The sequence below is a fragment of the Octodon degus genome, unplaced genomic scaffold, assembly GCF_000260255.1.
Source record: "Octodon degus isolate 3935 unplaced genomic scaffold, OctDeg1.0 scaffold00174, whole genome shotgun sequence".
In the NCBI taxonomy this organism is placed as follows: domain Eukaryota; kingdom Metazoa; phylum Chordata; class Mammalia; order Rodentia; family Octodontidae; genus Octodon; species Octodon degus.
The window spans coordinates 3,189,530-3,197,583 of NW_004524750.1; positions in this window are offsets into that span (position 1 = coordinate 3,189,530).

Below are 8,054 nucleotides of genomic sequence, written 5' to 3' on the forward strand. Positions count from 1 at the left end.
ATCACAAGTCCGCATCTTGTACAGCAATTAACCACTAAGAAGAATATATGCAGTGTATTATTTGTTGAAACTGTACTTCTGATTTGATTTGAAACTGTCTCATTGCTATCTGTTTATCAATAAAACTGTAGAAAAAATAAATAAAAATGCGTTACAGTAAAAGGAGAAAAAAAATAAACAAAAAAAAATTAAAAATAAAAATAAAAAAAAGAAAGCCTACCAGAGCCCTGGGCTTGCTTCTGTGGCTCGCACGCGGCCATCACATTAGGCATTCATCAGTGGAGCTGGGAGATCTCAGGCGAGCAAGATTAGGTTTGTCCTGTGGGACTTCGTTCCTGGCTTCCTAGATGCGTTCCTTCTTCAGAGGGGGCGGGGCCCTGCTAATGGGCCTGCGCGGGCTGAACGCTGACACCAGATTTTTTTGAGCGACTTCAGTTTTCTAATATTAGATATAGGATTCGTCTCCTCCAGCAGTCTAGGTTATAATTAAGTGCAGTTCGTGAAATCTTACCATCTGATCATTTGAATGTCACCACCATTCATAGATGTGTGTTTCTTTGAATATCCTAATTTTTATTGGCCAAATAAAGCTCCAGATGTTAATTTTCCTCATCGTGACCCACAGCAGCAGTTGGGCCTTCTGCCCTTGTCTCGGACTAAGAAGACACAAGGATGAATCAAGCAGGTTGCAACGCTGGCGACGTGCTTGCAAACCAGGAAACAGCAAGTAGAAAGCGCCCACTAACCAAATCCCTCGGCCCCAGGGGCACGTTCCCATGGTCGTATCGCCTAAGTTATACTGGTCTTCATTTTCTCTCTCCACAATTCACATCTGTGTTTCAAGTGGCTGTGGATCATTATTTTTTATATGTAGTGGGAAAAATAAAACACAATTTTATAACCAAATATTAGGAGAATTATAGCTAATACATGATTATAGTTATCTCCAAAGTAGTTATTCATAGTACAAGATATGGGCATAAAAATTGTCTAAATGATATTAACACAAACCCTTCTTTTCCTTGAATTAGGAAGGGGTAAAGGAAAGAGGGGAAAAGGAAGAAAAATATGATACTTTTCTCAGTATTTCACTGGGGGAAAATGCCATTTGCGAAAGAAGCAAAGTGGCCATGTATTCACTGCTTTTGTCTCTCCTGTACTTGTCAAAATAGGAACAGCACCCTCAAAGCTGTGGCTCCTTATTGCCGTGACTTTGGTCCATGTCTTGAAAGAGGAAGGTTTGATCCTGACATTCCTTCTAAGAAGCATTTCAGCATTCCTGACACTTGAGCTTGCTTATTTCCCATTCTCTGCATTTTACCAAAATGACTCAATTCTTTTAGGAATATTTGATTGGCGGCTCTTATTACAAGGAATTTTGAAGGGGTAGGGAATGTAGCTCAGTAGCTTAGGTGCCTGCCTGGCAAGTGCAAGGTCCTGAGTTCAATCCCTGCTACCAAAAACAAACATATAGGAAAAATAAAAAAGAATTTTGAAAGTGAAATACGATTCCACTATAGTATGAAGCTTTTTTTTTAAAAAGGCAAGAGTAGTTTTAATTCAAATATAGCCTTTATTTAACTTTTATTTTTCTTGCCTTTTTTTGTAATATCTTTGGAGTATATAAAAATTTTATACCCCTTGGGGAATTGGCACATCTAGATATTGCATCTCAATTATTTTTGCTTCTCCTCTGGCCAGGTCTGGTCTTTACATCTTCTTGCCCAATAACTGCCTTTGAATTCACCTGCAAATATTAGGTTAGTAAGACCATTGTAATTGTCTTGTGATTCAGTGGTTATATTTTAAAATTATACAGTCTGTTCACCGAGTCCAATACTTTGGTATGTTTTATTTATGACTGAAATATTTTTAGTGAATTTTTCTACTTCTTTTCTCATGACAACTTGATATAGAAATTTCTATCAAATTTTTGCAAAAGTAAACGTCAAATCTATTTTGATCTCATTTCCATGTGTGTTCTATTTTAATTTGAAACAACTCATATAACTATCTTTTTGCTCATTTCTATTTTGATAAAATATTGGAAATACAGATTTATTTTGATGATCCAAGGTTTCTATTTCTGTTTTTCTTTCACAAAAATATTAGCAAGAAATTCAAACAAGAAACTTAGCCCTTAATCAGAGCAATGGAAGGAGAGCATGCGTACTTGAAAAGTCTCCAGGGATGAATCTAAAGTGTACAGCAACACATAAGTGGGTGAATATTTCTGCTTGCAAACAATTTGGTTTATAAAAAAGAGCATTCTGCAAAACTTTCCTTCTTTTCTCCAACTGCACGTCAGATGACAAACAGGGCCATAGCTATCTTTTCCACACAAACACAAACACAACCACAGCCATTTTCTGCCAAATTGTAAGATATATTAAGTTTGTAAACCAAAACATCACTGTATTTTTCTTTGAAAACTATCACCCCAAAACATCATAGCATAACAGAAAGCTCCTAGACATCTACTTTCCTTTCCTGGTTAAGATTCAATTGTTTTAAATGCATCCTATGGATAGATATGAGCTAGCAAAGGAAAATAAAAACTGTATACATTTTGATGTGAAAGATGAAGCATTCTGTCCATTTTCTGTCAATTCTGTGAGAAGGCAGGACCCTAAGACAACTGAAAGGAGACAATCTCGAAATATCACACGGTAGAAGTCCTTATATCCCCTTTGCTATTTGCACTCTTTTGGCCCTTATACTTTTTACCCTATAATAACACAGAGAGAGAGAGAGAGAGAGAGAGAGAGAGAGAGAGAGAGAGAGAGAGAGAGAGAGACCAGCTCGCTAACTGGACAGTCTCACAAGTTATCCTCCCCATTATATTCAAAATTTACTGCCTCGGATGTCCTGACTTATGGTGACAGGATTGAGCCCATAAAAACATAGTTTTTATACCTGTGTACCAATCACTACACATTAGTGTCAAGCTTCAAAACTCTCTTGTACCAATTAGAAACATCCTTACTGAGAGAAGTTTCTATGTGGTATTTTGGGTAATGACATGCTCTTGAACATGAGAGACTTTCTTGTGCGACTTAAAACACGGTGATTTCCAATTCCCTGCACAAGGATTCTCACTGCTTTGTGCAGGAATGTCTCCATGCTAGCACGCATGTGTCACCACTAAACTTTCCTGTTTTCTTTCTTTCAAAATCCGGTTGAATCCCTGTCAATGTTGGTAACATACTTTTGTGAGGGAAAATTTTGTTTGCTCGAGTCCAATCTTCCCTAGAAGAGATCCCTCCCCCTTTTTTTGTATTTTTATTACAAGCTCTACAGAGTCTCTCTCTGCAGCTCAGACTCACAGTGATTCTCCTTGTCAGCCTCCCAAGTGCTGGGATTACAGGTAGCGCCACCATGCCCAGATCAGTCACGAACTCAGTGTGCCCTAGGGACTGGGCCAGCGCGGCACCCTGGGGACTGAACCCTGCTCACTGTGCCTGCCTGAGCAGACGCTTTAGTCCACTGAGCTATCTCACTGGCTTGGAGTACTTTTTTCAAAGCAGTTTCTAATGCTTTTCTCCCATAAAATTTGTTCCAGAAGGAAAAGTAGTGAAGCCTTCACAGAGCATTGTTCTCATTTCTCGTTTCTGTTGCAAGCTTCAGCTGCTGACGGCTTCACATTCCAAACAAGCTGTCAGCTACGCTACAATTTAGAGGAGGGAAAAGTGAGTGAACCCAGGACCTAGCACCTCCCACAGCAGCTCTGTGTGCAGCTGGTGACACGGCCTGTCACCAAGTGTCTCAGAGAATAGCCTTTACAGTACAAGTCTACACCATGCTTGGAGCCCATACTGAGAAAACAGAAACTGCAATGTTAGATTCCTCCACACAGACCTCCAATTAATAGATATAGGATTCTATGTGAGATTATTCCTGCACATATACATATAACTGATATATTTTTATATGTGAGTATTATATAATTGTGCAGTCATAATTCCTTTTTTCCCATAATTTTATTGAGAAACAAATAACAATGAGACAGTTTCAAACCAAATTGGTAAGACAGTTTCAATAATTAACACATTGCATACCTTCTTCCTAGTGGTTAATTGCTGTACAAGATGAGGACTTGAGATCCTATTTACAAACACCATTAGAACAAATCATTCTATTCATTAAGAGAATGTAACTATATATCTATCCTAACCACTTTGAATACACAGATACAAAATGGACATTCATCTGTATACCCTTTTTCTGTTACGTTCCATTATTTGAATATTATAAGTGTATAAACTCAGTAAAATATTCTAAAAGAGTCCAGTAGTCCATAATAGTATTGGGTCTTCCACTTGACTGGCAATGTGAGAAATTGTTGACCTGAGTTCCCTACAGCTCAACATAACAGCATGGCTTTACTTATATTTTGTTTTTATACTTTTCTGCTGGATGGTTAAGACCAAGGTAAAGCAGGACCTGTGCATCAAGCCATACAGTTATATGTAGAAGATGGGCAAGGCAATGATCCTGAGAATCTTCAGAAGATTTTTTAATCTAGCAGTTAATTGGAAAGATTCTCACCCTGAGTAACTATAGATACTGATACCTGTGAACTAAGCAACTGTACTGAAGATGTTAATCTGTAATAGTAGTTTCATGCTTGGAGTGCCTGTCATTCTGGTCTTCTGAATACGGGCTGCTTGTCATGACATGCCAGTTGCTGCTATGCTGTCTCTCAGGTAGATGGTTGTTCAAGAAGAAGGGGATGGTGAATGAAAGCAAGAGACAGGAAAAGGAATATTGTGGGACTCTCCTGCTTCAAGGTTGTATATGGTGAGATTTTTAGACTTATGTGTGAACATAAGAAGTATATAATTCTTTACGCCTATTTTTAATATATATTCTAATTTTTAAATGTTTTTTCATCATATTCTTAGGGACTTAAAGTTCAACATATCAATACTTGATGAAAAATACCTTAAAGATTATGCCTAAGATGTTTGATATGCAGACAGATAGTGAGGTTAAGCTTAACAGCCTAAGTTGTGTGGCAATAAGTTTGTCTTCTGGATGGTTAACAACCTAAGTTTGCAGACCAAAATTAGAGAAAAAGGAGGGCCACAAGGAAAGCCAAAATTTTGGCCCTAGCCTTACAAGGTCACTTAAGACTCAGGACATATGAGAGCCTGTACTGTAATGTCATGTAACTCAGTAGTGTCCCAAATTTTCTGATCAAGGAGATTATGGGGCCAAAGAGGAAAGTGATTGATGATGTAGAGTGTGCCTAAGGAGAGTCACATGGAGAGAAAACATTCTCTCAGGCTTTCACAGAGAGCACATTGGCCAAGCAATGGCCGTGACTCATCCACATGGCTGACACTGACAAAGGTTCTACAATCTGAGGTACACCATCTCAGGATAAATCCTGAGGGGATTTCACTGACCTTATCAGACCCAAAAGCTGCAGCCATAATTCTTTTATCTCGTGTTTGCCCCCATGTTTTGGACTTTAAAGATAGTTCAGTGTCTCAATTTCATTTCAGAGAATAAAGAGGTAGTCAGCAAATGTGCAGAATGCTTAAATTTAAGATGAATCTATTGCATCAAAAGTTGCTTTGGGGGGCTAGGGAGATGGCTCTGTGGAACAAGCACTTCCCTGGCAAGTGTAAGGTCCTGAGTTCAATCCCCGGTTCCGCAAAAAAAAAAGTCCCTTTGCCATTAAAGCCCCTCAAGCCACTCCCCCTTTCCTTGGACACACTTACGCCATCATTCTGGCCACTCTCTGAAGCAGTTCTGGGCATCTTTGTTAATAAATGCTTTATGAGATGTGAGGAGCACTCCAGTGAACTCTGCGGCCCAGTGGCATCCGCTGAACAGCAGCTGGCAGCGTGGGGTGGCCTCGCTCCCCTATTCTTCTGACCTTGAGCTGTGCAGCTTCTTGCTTCTCTCCAAAGTCAAAATGGTCATGAAACGTGGACATTTTCAACTCGTGCAGGACACCACGATAGTCACAAGAGGATCTCCAAAGTGGGGGAAGTATTTTGCAGGAGGCTACTGTAATGCATCTTTTACTGTCATGCATTTTTAAAAATGCTTAAACATTTGCAATATGTTTAGCCAACACCTTGCATGCCCTCCCCGTTCGCCTTCCGCCCCCAGATCGCGCTGCTGGTGTGCACATTTAGATCATCCTAGCACTGCCTTCTTCAAGCCAAATGGCCCCTTCCTTCCAGGTTTCCTGGCTTTGGGGCGGTCTTCCCTAACCACCGGCACTAAGGAATATTCACTTCTTGCAATTCCTTCAGGATTTGTGCATGTGGTGCGCACAGTCTAATTAGCGTAGCCAAGTGTAGGACCTTTCATCTGCAGCCGCCTTGTTTATCTTTGTTAGGTCAGTGCGCGGGACATTCCCCCATAACCGGATCAGTTTTTAGAGTAAAACTTAAAATAATTTTACATTTTGTTATAACTTATGATTGCCGAATTTATAGACCAGACATTTTCACAAAAGAAATGAGAAACGAAATAGGTAAAGCACACAATATCTTACAGCTGTTAACAGTGTCAAGCTTATTTATGGTTTTGGCAGAACATTCAAAATGTACCGTTGGTGGAATTCTCCGCTGTCAGGGTTGTCGCCCTCATACTTGCTTCTATTTGATAATAACAGATCTGATAAGGACTGGTAGTTTAAAAGAATGCTGTTAAGAGAATAACTGATTTTGGCACTACTCTTCAAAGAGAAAAGAAAGTCAAAGGGAAAAAAATTATGCCACAGTGTCATGAATCTGACTGCAAAGATTTGGAAATCTCCTGGCTTATGTAGCGATACAGAATATTCATTAAAATAATTATCAGAGGTTAGTAAACTCTGCTATATATAATAAACTCTAAGGACTGGATTCCTCTAGTAATTTTGAAGGGAGCTTAACAGTTGGCTCCGTTGTTTGAGTGCCTGCATGGGGAAACCAAGTCAGACAGCGGAACTAGGGTCAAGCCCAGCTGCAAGTTCCATACCAGACCCGCCCTGAAACAGCCTGAGTCAGTCCAAAAAACAAAAAACAAAACAAAACAAAAACAAAAAAAGTCAAACAAACAAAAAATCCTTCTCAACTTTTGGGCCCGCCAAATTGCTCATTGGATTGAAGCGCCTACAAGCAGGTCCAGGGGACAGGGGTTACGTCCCCTGGCCTGCCCTGTCGGCCGGCCCGGGGGGTGCACTGAGATGGCAATTGAGACTGGACGTGGTGGCACACACCTGTAATCCCAGCTCTTGGGAGGCTGTAAACAGGTGGATCACTATGAGTCTGATCTAGTAGTGAGACCATGAACACCCTGCAGACCCTTCCCTAAAATAAAAAATAAAAAATAAAAAAAAAATTGAATGAATGAAGAGCTGATACTCAAGGGTCACTTTCCTAGTCCAAAGTCAAAACTAAAGTTAAAAAGAAAACTAAGCGCAGAGCTAAGATTAACCAAATTTATCCTACTCCTCATCCTATAGGCTTAGCATTTTAAAAAAACTAGCTATGCAGTCAAATCTGAGCTCTGAGGAAGAGATGGATATTTTACTTCCTCTGTGTTTTCTGAATAAGTAATAAAAATAAAACAGAAAATGGCAACATGCTACACAATACAGCACGCTGAACATTGTGACATTTTCTTAATCGTTTTGACCGTGCTTTCTCTGTGGCTAAGGATTCTGAGTTTCCAAAATATCCTTTCTCAGGCATTAACACGGGCTGATCTTCAGCGACTCCTACCACACGATGGAAGAAGAGCCCACCGCGGAGAGGTCCCACGGCCACCCTGGCGTTTGCTTCTTTGTTCGTTTGGTGTTTTCGAGACAAGGTGTCACTGTGTGGACCAGACGGGCCTCGAGTCTTAGTGGTCGTCCTGCCTCAGCCTCCCCAGTGCTGGCCTTGCGGGCGGGTGCCGCCCCACCAGCTCTGCTCACCAAAGGATTATTTTGTCCTCTGCGCACCCGTGCACTGCCGGCTGACGGCGCCTGCAGGGTCGCTACCCACGCGCGGAGGGCGAAGCCTGGGGCTCCCGAACCCCGCTCCCCCGCGCCCCCGCGCCCCCGC